The following is a 14,464-nucleotide window of genomic DNA, read 5'->3' as shown; positions in this document are numbered from 1 at the left end:
AACCCCAAGAAGCCTTAAACATATAGGTGACAAGAAAAATACCAAAAGCACCTAACCAGTATCACGCTGGGTTGGCCAAAAGGTTTGTTTGGGTTTTTCTTAACATTTTAAATCCGTCTGGGTTTTTTGGTAACATCTTAAATCATCTTAAAGTGAAATAAGGTTTTACTTTTACACCCTGGACCTGTTTATACTCGTCATCCCAATCAAAATTGGCAACAGAATAGCAGGTTTAGTCATAAGACTTTGCACCCAAAGTATAATTTAAAGAAAGTTCAAAAATGTCTGGGATGTTTCAGAGAATGTGAGTTCCCCAATTTTCAGAATAATTAGGTTACACTTACTAATCAAAGTAATAATGAAAGAACGACTTTCATCCCTGAAACAGAATTTCTGTTAAAATTCATGGGCATCTGAGTTTATAAGTGAGAGCCCACTGTTATCAAAGGCCCACTCTTTTTTAACTTTTAGGCTGCACCCCACGTGAAACCTTAGCTCCCAACCAGGGATTGAAGCTGCTGCCTCTGCACCGGAGGCGAGTCTTAACCACGGACCATGGGGGAGGGCCAAAGTCTCACTCTTCGTAAGGGATTGTGAAATTACCTCGATTCATAAATAGAGGAACAGCTGGAAACCAAATTCATGAGCTTTAGGAAAGCTACGTCTTAGGGTATGCACCTTGAATAAACTCAATATTGATTCTAAAGTCACAAATAACTGAAGGCTCTCTTTGCTTCATGGGAAACCTTTGCTGGGGCAAAAAAAAGGAAATTCGTAAGGGCAGACTGCTTGCCAACAAGGAAAGCCAGCCGTCTCCTGAAAACACACCTCAAAATTAAGAATTATGCTTTATTTGGTGGACTTTGAGGACTTACGTCCGGAAAAACAGCCTCTTAGATCACTGAGGGACTGCTCTGAAAAGGTAAGGGAGAGCCAGGTTATACAGGAGTCGTTGCAACAAATCGAGTAGTTGGAGCATCAGAAGATTAGCTCAAGTTAATGAATTTAGCGGTTTTCCCTGCACTGGAAGTTGTGAGTCTGGGCTCATTGAACTCACTCCTTTGACATGAACCTCAGCTGTCAGGAGTCAGCATTCTGGCCCCTCAGGGCGCACCGCCCAAGGTGATGACGCTTTTGCCCACAAAGTGCTCGTGTGAAGTGTGAGGTTCTGCCTGGGGAGAGGGAGCCCTGGGGTGTGCAGCTGTGCTCTTGGTCCCACAGCCACGGGCCGGGGCAGGCTCGTCCTGCAGGGCGCAGCGGTCTGTGACATCACACCAGCACTGGCCATTACGCACCACTTCCCCGAATTCCACCCCACTCTTCTGCCTCGGCCACCTGCCCACCCACCACGGCCAACGTGGGGCCCATGCTCCCTGTGCGTCACGATCAGGGACCAGCCTCGGTACTGCCACTCGCTGTGTGACTCTGAGAAAGCCCCTCGACCTCTCTGAACCTCCCCCCTTCACCTGTCACACGAAGCTGTAGTTCTCGTTGTCCTGAGTTCAGAAGATCATCTGAGTTCATCAGACGATCTCTGCAGAGTCGCTTTGTAAACTTCAAGTTCTGTTTCTGGCTAAAGCACAAAGGCCAGCATGGAAGTCAGACTCAAATAAATGTAAATAGTTGATGAAAACGAGCTCTTATCCGGATACGAGCACCTCGGCAACAAATTGCTATCCCTAAGTCAAAGCAGCCGCAGCTGTGGGCGGAAGCCTGGTGTCTGCACTGAATGGACTGCAGCGGAAGGGCAGGCAGCAGCCGGCCTGCGGACATCCCCAACCACGGGGATGGCAGTTCACGCCATCCTTTCGCCCCGCGGGCCTGCCCTGTTAAGAGGTGCTCCATGGAGGGAGCGAGCCCCAGGCAGCAACAGGTGACCTGGCTCCTCGGCATGGTCTCCGGGTAACAGCCTGCAGGGGGCACAGGCTTGGGGGGAAGAGGGGCACAGCGTGACTGCCAGCGAGGGTCCCCAATGCCAGCCCTCCAAGGATGCCTCCACAGCAGGTTGGCTCACTGGCAACCCTGGCAGGACGTCACGCCTTGCCGGGCGGAACTCCAACACCCTGTGGCTGAAAGAGACAGCCAGCAACCCCGTCCAGGACGAGCGGACCTTGGGCAAGGGTTGCCCGTTAACTGTGTTATCAGGAACAGTGTCTCAGGCACCAAGGATGTGAGAAAACAGCAAAAGTTTCGGGGGAGGCCTCTCCCCCGCCCCAAAGAGAGAACGGCATCTCACTGCAAAACAGATTATTCTTCCTCAAGGCATGCAGGGTTTTTTTTCTCATTTGTCTTTTTTTTTAAACTTTTTTTTTTTTTTTTTAGCAGTTTTGGGTTCACAACAAAACTGAGAAGAAAGAAGGGAGGCTTCCTGTGTACCTCCTACCCCCCCAGAGGTACAGCTCCCCCACCATTGACGTCCCCACCAGAGCGGCCCATCGGTCACTGATGAACCTACAGGGACACGTCATCATCACCCAGGGTCCACAGTTTAAACCAGGGCTCACTCTTGGTCTTGTATCTTCTGTGAGTTCAGACAGATGTTTAATGTATCCACCACTGCAGCATCACGGAGAGGATTTCCTGCCCTGAAAAACCCTCCAGGACTCTCAGCTCACCCCTCGCCACACTCCCAGCCCTGGCAGCCAATGATGCTTTCACTGTCTCCACCGTTTTCCTTTTTCCAGAATTTTATATAATCGGAGCTGTACATTGCGGGCTTCCCTGGTGGCACAGTGGTAAAGAATCAGCCTGCCCATGCAGGAGACGCAAGACTCAGGTTTGATCCCTGGGTTGGAAAGATCCCCAGGAGTAGGAAATGGCAAACCACAGAGGCCTAGCAGGTTGCAGTCCATGGGGCCACAGAGTCAGACAAGACTGAGCACACACACACATACGCACACACACACACACACAGTGGGTAGCCTTTCCAGACTGGCTTCTTCCATACAGTCACAGCATTAAGATTCCTCCATGTCTTCCTGTGGTATGACAGCTCATTTCTTCCCATTGCTGAATAATATTTCATCATCCGAATGGACCACGGTTCATCCACCCACCTACTGAAGGGCACCTCATGGCTTCCAATTTTTGGCAATTATAAATAAAACCTGTGTTCAGGTTTTTGTGTGGATTAAGTTTTCAACTTTGGGTTAATGCCCAGGAACACGATCGCTGGAACACTCGGTAAGACTGTGTTTAGTTTTGTAAGAAGCCGTCGAATTGTCTTCCGCAGCAGCCACACCACTGTGCACGCCCTCCAGCAACAGTGAGTTCCCGCTGCTTGACATCCTCCCCGTATCTGGCACTAACACTCCAGGTTGGGCCATTCTCCTAGGCGTGTGGTGGCATTTGAGGTTCATTTTAGCAATTTTTATACAGAAATAAAATTCACCATTTAAAGAGGACAGCTCAGTGGTTTTCAGGTGCTTCGTACGAGCATCACCAGTGTCTAATTCCAGACCATTTTTATCACCCAAATGGAGACCCCCAAGCCCATCACATTCATTCCCCATTCCTCCCTCCTCCAAATCCCGCCCCAGCCAATCCTGGCCCTCCCCACCGTGAACCCCACTGTCTCATTCAGGGCACTTCACATAACTGGAATCACACAGTGTGAGACCTCTTGTGTCCGGCTTCTTTCACTTGGCATAACGTTCTTGAGGTTCATCCTTGTTGTAGCGAGTGTCAGGGCTTCACACCTTTCCATGGATAAGTGATACTCCCCCGTATGGATAGAGTGTGTTCGTCCACCGTGTGTGGGCGGCCATCAGTGTCTCTGACACCTGGGATCTACTGGAAGAAATGCTACTGGGAAGAGTCACACGTGTCCATGTCTCCTGGGCGGACACGTGTTCATGCCTCTCGGGTATGTGCTCACGAGTGGAGCCGCTGGGTCCGCTTCACTGCGTGAGGACCTGCAGCCTGCCCTCCACCACGGGCAGTCACGTCTTCTCCAGCGTCAGCGGCGTGGCTGCAACAGCCACTCTCCTTCATCAGCTGCTGCTCAGTCTTCAAGCTCTTTTCCCCGACGCTCATCCAGTGTCGCCCCCGTCTCACCAATAAGGAGACAGAGACACAAAGAGAGAGAACAAGAACCAGAGAACCAAGGCACGGCAGAAGCGAGGCGCGACGCTGGACGCAGAGTCCACGCTCTGAAATACTGCTGTGCCGTGAAGGGTGGGCACAGCTGGTCAGGATCGTCCACACCCTTGACGGCACTCCTGGGAGGGCACCTCTGAGCCCTTGAAACGTCCTCCTGAGAAGAGAGACTGTGTTTATATGAGGCCAGGGGCCACAACAGGTCATTTATACTAACAACAAGGTTTATGGGGAGGGCCTCGGGCTTGACGGAGGGGCTGGAGACTAAGCTCAGGCTGCAGGTGGTCCACCATGCCTCTGCGACCGACCCCCAGCGAAACCCCTGGACTCCCTAATGCTCCCTGGGGGGGGATTCCTGACTGGCAGCACCTGACGTGTGCTGTCACACAGGGCTTCTGGAAGAGTCAAGTGTCGTTTGCAAGAGTCCTCTGGGACAGGACAGCTGGGAGCTGGCGCCTGGTCCCCTGGACCCTGGCCCATGAGCCTCTGCATCAGCTGATTTCACCTGTGTCCGCTATCTGTAATGAGTGTGACTACCTCAGCTTGGCTGAGCCCTGCGAGTCCTCCTCGAGAATAGCTGAACTTGAGGGTGGTCTGAAGGCCCCTGAACAGCCAGTTCTAAAGGCGACTGCAGTTCTCAGGAGCAGAGCTGCATGGGAGAGGTGGGGAATCTGACACCTGTACCAGCAGGTAGGTCACTTGCATAAAAGTAAAACAGGTAAATCTAAAAAAAGAATCAAATACCACAGAGAGGAAATCTGGAGAAGCCTGCTCCCAGAGTAACCGGAGGACCAGGGCAAGGGCCCTGGCTTACGGGCACGTTTCCTGGCTCGAGGTGGCTGCAAGAACAATGCCTCCTCCCACCCCCAGGGCAGGTAACGGGATCCAACTCGCCTCCCATCTGCACTGCCCAGAACAACTGCCAGCTCCCAGGGAAGGTGAGCCTGTGCAGGCAGGGACCCGGTTCCCATGGACAAGTTCTCAGGTGACGGGCTCCCCACGTGAAGACACAGGACATGGTGCTGCCCAGGACTCCAGACACACACTGGGCGTCTGTCCCACGCCAGCCACCGCTGCACTTTTAGGGCAAGCCCCACTCAGGTCTCACCTGGACCCCTCAGCCACGGCCTGATCAGAGACACAGAAGCAAGCCCAGGGGCATGCTTCCCATCACACGAACTGGATGCCGCCATGGAGCCACAGAGCCAGTCCTGGGCAAGGGATGCAGGATACAGATGCCACAGAAACATCTCCTGGGAAAGGGAGCCCCCTCCACTGCTGGTGAGGATGCAAAGAGATGCAGCCACTACAGAGAATAGTATGGAGAGTCCTCAGAAAACAGTTACCGCATGACCCAGCAATTCAGATTCCTCTAAAAACAGAAATATCGTATGATCGAACAATCTCACGCCTGGGCGTATATCCAGAGAAAACTTTCATTCAGAAAGATACATGCAGGCCTATGTTCACAGCAGCCCTGTTCACAAGAGCCAAGACATGGAACCAACCTAGATGTCCATCAGCAGATGAGTGGATAACGATGTGGCACACATACACAGTGGAATATTCAGTTCAGTTCAGTTCAGTCGTGTCCGACTCTCCGCGACCCCATGAGTCACAGCATGCCAGGCCTCCCTGTCCATCACCAACTCCCGGAGTTCACTCAAACTCATGTCCACAGAGTCGGTGATGCCATCCAGCCATCTCATTCTCTGTCGTCCCCATCTCCTCCCGCCCCCAACCTTTCCCAGCATCAGAGTCTTTTCCAGTGAGTCAGCTCGTCGCATGAGGTGGCCAAAGTATTGGAGTTTCAGCTTCAGCATCAGTCCTTCCAATGAACACCCAGGTTTGATCTCCTTTAGAATGGACTGGTTGGATCTCCTTGCAGTACAAGGGACTTAGTCGGCGATAAAAAAAGGAATGAAATTTGGATCATTTGTAGAGACGTGGATGGGCCTAGACTCTATCATAATATCAGAGTGAAATTAGTCAGAAAGAGAAAAACAAATATCATACATTAATGCATATACGTGGAATCCAGGAAAGTGGTACAGATGGACCTAGTCCCAGGGCAGGAATAGAGATACAGACGTAGAGAATGAACCTGTGGACACAGCAGGGGAAAGGGTGGTGGGGTGAGCTGGGGGTTAGGACTGACATACACACGCTACCAGGTGTGACACAGACAGCTAGCGGGAGGCTGCTGGACAGCAGGGAACGCCGAGCTCAGCTCGCTGCCCTGCGATGACCTAGATCAGCGGGAAGGAGGGGCGCGAGAGAGGCCACAGGAGGGGGTGCGTGCACACTCGGCTGACTCCCGCCACGCGCGGCAGGGGCTAACACAGCACCGCAAACCAGGGACGTTCCAAACAACAAAAGGACGTGCAAAGAAACACCCAACCGGCCTGAACCACATGGCAACGTCCTAGTCGCTGGACTAAATGTTACTTTGAATCCACTTCGTGACTCTGAAACAGCTCTGACCAGTGGAACCACTCTCTCTAAAAACATCCAGGCAGAAGGAGCGCTGGAAGGCGACTGTGTACCTGCCATTCGGGTGGAAGGGATAAATACAAAAGAGGAACAGGAGCGTAAACGTTGAGAGAGCGTGGAGCAGCAGCCCTTCCCTCCTTCTGACAGAAGGTGAATTGCACTATTTTCCAGCCATGGCTAAGGGACCACAGCAAAATTACAGAGACTGGCTCGCTACCTAGGCACACAGGCGATAATTTGTAATAGAATAAAAATGTCAACAGTAAGAAAGGAAAAAGAAAGAAAAGGGGACAATCTGCATCCATGCAAACACCTGAGTTTTACTTCCAACCGTCCGAGAGAGGAAAGGCCTCATTCGGGGGAAGCTTGATGTGCTTGTTTTGGTGAGCTACCTTCTCTCTGACCTCTCCCTTGTTCCTTCCGAGGAAAGGTGAGGTCAACAAGTTGGGGACTCCCCGCAGTAATAAAGCCACACGGCAGCCGACCCTTGGAGAACTGGACCACAGGCTGCCATCAGCCCCCCGCCCAGCCGGGGCTAGTGAGGGACCCTCTGCTGGGTGCATCCCAGGCCTGTAGAACAGCAGGGAGCTCCAGACACCAGGTTCTCAATCGGATTCCCGCAACACAGCCCCTTGGAGCTCTGTTTCACAAAAACCATCCCCTTGTGAATGTGTGATTAACGCCCAGTGTCACCAAACCTGGAAAATTCCTGATTTGGCTACATGACTTTTTTCTTCTGAAACAGATTGTCATCGGTGCTCTGTTGTTTAGTTGCTAAGTCATATCTGACTCTTTTGCGACCCCGTGGACTGTAGTCCATCAGGCTCCTCTGTCCACGGGATTTTCCAGGCAAGAGTACTGAAGTGAAAAACATATACATTTACAGTCACATGAATATCAGTTTACTTGCATTCACGCTCATCTGACTTCTTTCCTACCAGGAAGCTGTCTCTATGAGCCTCAGTAAATCCAGCCCCACCCTGAGACCAGATCCTAACTCATTCCATCGGGTTACTTCCACTCGCTTAGCACGGGCTCAGTGGACAGACCCAGCTTCTGCTGGGAGAACCCAGGACACACAGCCTGCTCTGCTCAGAGAAACCACCCTCCACACCTCGATGTAGGCAAGCATGCACCAAAGATCTCGCTCAGCAGCCTTGGGCCTGGAGGTAAAAATACCTCGGGGAACAGAGACAGCAACGCGTGAGAACACATAATCAGCACCTGGGATCCTCAGACACACGACACACACCCTGGGGTCAGGGCGGGAGCCGCGCTGACCTGAGGGCTGGCCTGCTGCTCTGGGGCCAGGGTTTAGAGGCCTCCCAGGAAGCTGCAGCCCCAAAGAAGCTACATGGGGCTCCGTCAGGACAAAGCATCTCTTTCCAACTCTCCGGCACACAATCCTGGGCTCAGTGTAACACGCAAACATGTCACCAATTCTTTTTTGAAAACAGTTTGGTGAAGATGTAATCCACATGCCATACAACTCACTTGCTATTCAGTCGCGCGGTCATGTCCGATGCTTTGCGACCCCATGGACTACAGCACACCAGGCTTCCCTGTTCTTCACTGTCTCCCTGAGTTTGTTCAAACTCATGTCCATTGAATCAGAGATGCCATCCAGCTATCTCATCCTCTGTCATCCCCTTCTCCTCCCACCTTCAATCTTTCCCAGCATCAGGGTCTTTTCCAATGAGTCGGCTCTTCGCATCAGGTGGCCAAAGTATTGGAGTTTCAGCTTCAGCATCAGTCCTTCCAATGAGTACTCAGGACTGATTTTCTTTAGGATGGACTGGTTGGATCTCCTTGCTGTCCAAAGGACTCGCAAGAGTATTCTCCAACACCACAGTTCAAAAGCATCAATTCTTCGGCACTCAGCCTTCTTTATGGTCCATATCTCACAACCATACGTGACTACTGGAAAAAAACACAGCTTTGACCTCTGTCTGCAAAGTAATGTCTCTGCTTTTTAATATGCTGTCTAGGTTTGTCATAGCTTTTATTCCAAGGAGCAAGTATCTTTTAATTTCATGGCTGCAGTCACCATTTGCAGTGATTTGGGAGCCCAAGAAAATAAAGTCTGTCACTATTTCCATTGTTTCCCCATCTTTTTGCCACAAAGTGATGGGACCAGAGGCCATGACCTTCATTTCTTGAATGTTGACTTTTAAAACAGCTTTTTCACTCTTCTCTTTCACCTTCATCAAGAGACTCTTTAGTTCTTCTTCACTTTCTGCCATAAGGGTGGTGTCATCTGCATATCCAAGGTTACTGATATTTCTCCCAGCAATCTTGATTCCAGCTTGTGCTTCATCCAGCCTGGCATTTCTCACGATGTACTCTACATATAAGTTAAATAAGCAGGGTGACAGTATGCAGCCTTGATGTACTCCTTTCCCAATTTGGAACCAGTCCATTGTTCCATGTCCGATTTTGCTGCTTCTTGACCTGCATACAGTTTTCTCAGGAAGGTACAATTCAGCGGGCTCTCCTGTGATCATGTGTCCATATTAAAACAGTTACACAGTCTCAAGAACACTGTAATTCTCTGCCATCACCTCCCAAACCCCCAGCCCCACCACCCATGACTTTCTGTCTCTACAAATTTGCCTTTTGGGGGCATTTCATATAAAATAGAATCACATGCTATAGAATCAGTCAACTCTCTTTTATCTCTTTTCTTCAATTCTCTTTTGCAAAAAGCCTTGTCCTTGGGCAAAGATAGCACTGCCCATGGTTCCATGAATTCTACGCCTGAATCACTTCAAAATACAAGACTATAATACACTTGAACCTCTCAGCGTAGTGTCCATCTCAAAGAGGTTTTTGTTATGGGATTTCTCTGACAGTGCAGCAATTGAGAATCTGCCGTGCAATGCAGGGGACGTGGGTTTGATCCCTGGTCAGGGAACTAAGCTTCCTACAGGCTGCAAGGCCACGCACTGCAATGAAGACCTGTCACAGCCAAAATAATAATTAAGAAAAGGTTTTATTATGTCCTCAGCTTTCACTGAGGTCAAACAGTATATGAAAACTATTGGGGCATTTTTGGTCAAACACCAACTGAAAACAACACTTGAGAATATTCCTCCTAGACTAGAACACTAAGAAAACCTGTCCTCTGGTGAACTCACACTAGAAGAGACAGCTCCGCTAGCTCATCTTTCCCTGACTGCCAGGAGGCTCAGAGATTAAGCACACTTGTGGCTGCAAAGCCACGCTGCCATCCCAGGAGCTGGTCACAGCCTGATGGTTTTGCAGAGTTTTAATGGTCTTTAACCCACTGTTAACGGTCCACGGAGTCCCAAAGAGTCAGACATGATGGAGCGACTAAGCACAGAGTGACCCAACACTAAAGCAGAGTTCTCAGTGGGGCCTTCAGCAGAATCACTTGGTTAGTAAACTAACAAGGCAGATTTCTACTGAACTGGAGGAGGCCTTAGAACCTGCGATTTCAACAAGACGCCCAAGAGTTCTCGTTCCTTGGCTCAGGTTCCAAGTCAAAAGCAAAATAACACAGCCCTTTTCCTAGGACTGAGAGGACCCATTTGGGTCAACACACCCAGCTCTTCCTCATCCTCGATCATCCTCACCCCTGCAGGGAGCACTGGTGAGGTGGTCCAGGTGCTGTGTTCAGGGGCTGAGGCAGGTGTGGCTGGCACGCACGCACACGCGGCCCGGGGGAAGGGCTCCGCCTGCCGAGGTGACGACACGGTCCGGTCCCTGGCTGAGAGATCGGGAGGATCTGCATGAGAGCACAACGACCAGCACCGCCTTCCCGAGGCCTCAGGGCCTCCCCCTCGGCCTCAGAGGAGACCAGCCGCTCCCGTGGAGACTCTGGTCCACCAGGACCCGTGCGGCCTTCTCGATGTCACCCTCCAAACCTGGGGCTCTGTGAAGCCCGAGGTCATTCCGGCATCAGCTCTTCGGGTTCCCCTCCCGACTCGGGGGTATGTTTCCCTCCCCACCTGCCTCAGTGGGCAACCAGGTCTAACGTGGCTGGAGGAGGCGGGGGGCAGACGAGCAGAAGGAAACCAGGGGCGCCGGGCTCATTCCCACAAGGGCCCCGAGACGCCCGAGGGTGCAGTGCGTCCTGTGCAGGCCCTGGGAGCTGGGGGCCAGGGTCTCAGAGAGCGTGCAAGGGTGGAGACGGGGAACCCTCCTGGGAGGTGAGGTCTCCAGATAGTCAAGGGATCGGGAAGCAGGAGGGGAGGCGCACAGAGCAAACGTGAGAACCACGTGTCTGGGGTGGAGCCACTGGACACGGGAAACACGCCCATGGACAGTGGAGCCGCGTGCTGCCATGAGGGGTGGGCGTGGCCTGGAATGTTCCCTGACCCCTCAGGCCTCCTTGCTCCCTCTGCCCTGGTAAGACATGAAGGTCCTGGGGCAGCCGGAGCAGAATGTACCCACCCAGAAAGACCAAAGGCAGGAGGCGTGTGGGCAGGGCTTGGGATGCCCACTTGACCTCCAGGCCTTGGAAGCAGGTGGAAGTGCCAAAAGCGGATGTTCGTGGGGGACACTCTGAATGTGTTAAACACTCGGGGTGCTTCCGTGGGGCTCAGCAGTGTGTGCCCGGCATGCAGCCCTCAGGCTCAGTCTGGCTGAGAGCAGGGGTGCTCAGGGCCTTCCTAAAGGAGATCAGTCCTGAATAGTCACTGGAAGGACTGATGCTGAAGCTGAAGCTCCAATACTTTGGCCACCGATGCGAAGAGCTGACTCGTTGGAAAAGACCCTGATGCTGGGAAAGATTGAGAGCAGGAGGAGAAGGGGACGACAGAGGATCTGAACTGAACTCCACTGAACCGAACGCCTCTGCCAGCGGTTTACCTGGGGGCGCGTCCTGCAGACGTTGACAGGGGGTGGAAGCCCTGCCCATGCCAGTGCGAAGCCCACTCCCCAAGATTTCAGCTGGGCCACGGTGACCTGGGGAAAGGGCATCACGTCTCCCCGTGGTGACCAGCTAGCCATCGAGGTAAGCCTGTTCAAATCCTGAGCCCCAGCCACACGCGAGGCCCCACTTCCCTTCCTCCTCACTGAAATGTGACCCTGTCCCCAACCGCAGTGAAATCGGGATTCACGCGGTGTATGACTGTCCAGGGCCTGCTGTGACAAAGGGCCGCAGGCTGGGCTGCTCAGAGCAACACAAACGTATCCTCTCCCAATCCTGGAGGCCGAAAGTCTGGAACCAGGTTCACGGGACAAAAATCCAGGCGTCGCAGAGCTGGCTCCCTCTGAAGGCTCTCGGGGAGGGGCCTTCCTGCCTCTTCCAGCCTCCAGGGGCTCACAGCTGCGTCCCCCAGTCCCTGCTTTCACGGGGTCTCCTCTGTTCAGACCTGCCTGTTGTAAGGCCTCTTGTGATGGCATTAAAGGCCCAATGAGATAATCCTGGGTAATCTGTACATCACAGGACCCTTAGGGTTCATGGTGAACGACAGAGGAGCCTGGTATCTGGGCCCAGGTCCAGAGCCCAAGGGTGGGGACAAGGCCACGCAGTTCAGCCGAGTGCGGGACCTTCCCGCAAACCTGGACAGCTCCTTTCTGAGCCTGCTCTGCCGCTAGAGGAAAGGGTTGCCACAGCCTCCGCTCGAGTCACCCGCGGTGTGTGCCCACCTGTCAGCTCTCCGCAGAGCCATACGAGTGAGCAGCCGTGGGGATTGGTGCCAGGGGCTTCCCCACAAGGGAACTGCGTCCAGCTTCTTGGACGGACAAAGGACGAGGGGACTACAGGCTCTGCCCACTCGGCCAGAACAGTGGGGCTGGTCCTCCCAGAGCCCTGTCACCGCCCGCCTGCCAGGACAGTGCCCATGCGCACCCAGGGGGCCAGGAACAGGGACCAGAGAAGCAACGTGGGGCACACAGGGGACCATGGCCTCACGGGAAGGCTTGCCCAAGGACAGGGAGAGGGCTGAACTGGATCCCAGGCAGGACTGGAGGCCTGGAAAGCCAGGGGTAGCAGGTGCCCCCCCACAAGCCGAAGGTGACCAGGGCTGGGGCAGTGGCCCGACATTCCACTCCTGTGTGGGGTATTTGTGACCCTAGGATGTTCTCCTTCTCATCGGAATCTCGGAAGGTGCAACAAGTCTCAGTGTTCTTAAGCAGAAAGCAGCGATATACAGGCAGACCATAAAAAGATACACAGCACATCCATGTATTAACATCTTGATGGGATGGACACTTTTGAACAAGGGTCTAAAACGTCTCCTTAGATAGGCGATATATTTTTTTTCAAAAGTCTGAAAAATATGTCCGAGTGGGAGTGGACCTCACAGACCTGCCTTTCTGGGCCCCAGGCTGGGCAGCCGGGGGTGACAGCAGAGAGAGCTCAGGGTGTGCAGAGCCAGGGCCGGGAGGAGCCCCTCGGGAACAGCGAGGCCCGGAGCAGCTGGTCTCACCGCTGGGGCCCAGCCCCTCACCCGAGGACGGTGGTCAGTTCCCCTGCCTCACGAGGTCGGCCACAGTAAAGCCCAACATCCAGGCAACACTCAGAAAATGCTGATTACAAACACATATTACAGATAAATGACACCAGAGGAGCACACAGGAGATGGTCAACACGCAACCAGCAACGGGCGTCAGACTCGAGCTCAGAGCGCGTCTCAGCTCTGCCTAACCGCAGCTTGTGGGCTTCCCTCTGTGGTCCCCGCTCTAGACACAAGCAGGCGTCCCCTGGTCCAGGAAACAGCGGAGGCAGGGCGCCTGTCACACCTCCTCTACCATCTACCCTGCCGTGCCAGCTGAAGCCAGCCAGGACATCTCGGAGCAGAGACGAAGAGCCAGACTGGGGTCTCAGCCGCAGTCCCGGTGAGTCCCCCCAAGGTCACACTAACTGGGCAGCAAGGGCAGGCGTGTTCTTCCAGCACCCAGGACAACCCCCCTCCAACTCTGACACAGGCACTGGGGCCCTGGCCACGAGGAACCGCCGTCCTCTGGCCGGGGTGCCAAAGGGGCAGGCGGCCCACACCACGGCGCCGAAGATGCTCTAACTCACCAGAGGCGCTGGCAGACTGGCCCCGCAGGAGGCTTCGGAACCAGAACCGACTGCGTTCCGATGGGTCACGGCACGGAGACAGGAGACACGACCAGAGCTGTGAGAGAAAACCAGGACGCGGTCAGGCCGAGGCTCCCCAAGGAGGCAGGGTCAGAACTACAGGCGCTGTGATCATGAGCTGAACCAGCGGCTGCATTTCTGCTTCGTGAAGGATAGCATAGACGCACTTTCCCCACTCCTCCCAGAACTAGAGGCGCTGTGATGCCTGAGCTGAAAACCAGCAGCTGCATTTCTGCTTCGTGAAGGATAGCATAGACGCACTTTCCCCACTCCTCCAAGACGCGCGACGAAAACCCCAGGATGCTGTACAAGAGACAAACCTAAAACTCAGAGGGGTAGAGAGAAGGCAGGGACCCAGGGAATGGCACAGTGGTTGGTCCTCTGAGCTGGGTTTTTGCCTCATAACTCAGATTGGGAGCTAAGAAGCCAGACAGCCGGAAACACCAGTTGCTTAGTCATATCTGACTCTTTGTGACCCCATGGACTGCAGACCCCAGACTCCCCTGTCCTCCACTACCTCCCGGAGCTTGCTCAAACTCATGTCTATTGGGTCAGTGATGCCATCCAACCACCTCATCCTCTGTCGCCCCCTTCTCCTCCTGCCCTCAATCTTGCCCAGCATCAGAGCCTTTTCCAGAGAGTTGGCTCTTCACATCAGGTGGCCAAAGGACTGGAGCTTCAGCTGAAACACCAGTAGAAGCATGGGAAAAAAGCTGCAAAGAATGACTACTCTCTCCAGAAAAAAGAAACAGGAAAATGGCAGCAAAACAGGAAGAAAACGTTCAATCACTCCGCTACTCCACCCGGATGTCACAGAAG

The 14,464-nt window shown here is 53.4% G+C and overlaps 1 protein-coding gene across 7 annotated transcripts in view; it reads right to left on the bottom strand.

The window, feature by feature from the left end:
• SHANK2 (SH3 and multiple ankyrin repeat domains 2) overlaps nucleotides 1–14,464 on the bottom strand; it is a 563,601-nt gene that overhangs the window by 517,406 nt on the left and 31,731 nt on the right. For 2 of the 7 annotated variants that reach the window (XM_055415280.2, XM_055415281.2), the window contains one exon: nucleotides 13,586–13,682. The exons of the other annotated variants lie outside the window; for them this stretch is intronic. The gene's annotated coding sequence lies outside the window, so the exon portion shown is untranslated. The remainder of the gene's footprint in view (nucleotides 1–13,585; nucleotides 13,683–14,464) is intronic. 7 annotated transcript variants of the gene reach the window in all.

The sequence above is a fragment of the Moschus berezovskii genome, chromosome 25 (genome assembly GCF_049115385.1).
Source record: "Moschus berezovskii isolate FMDL1 chromosome 25, NW_MosBer_1.0, whole genome shotgun sequence".
NCBI classification, from domain to species: domain Eukaryota; kingdom Metazoa; phylum Chordata; class Mammalia; order Artiodactyla; family Moschidae; genus Moschus; species Moschus berezovskii.
This window is presented reverse-complemented; position numbering and strand designations above follow the sequence as displayed.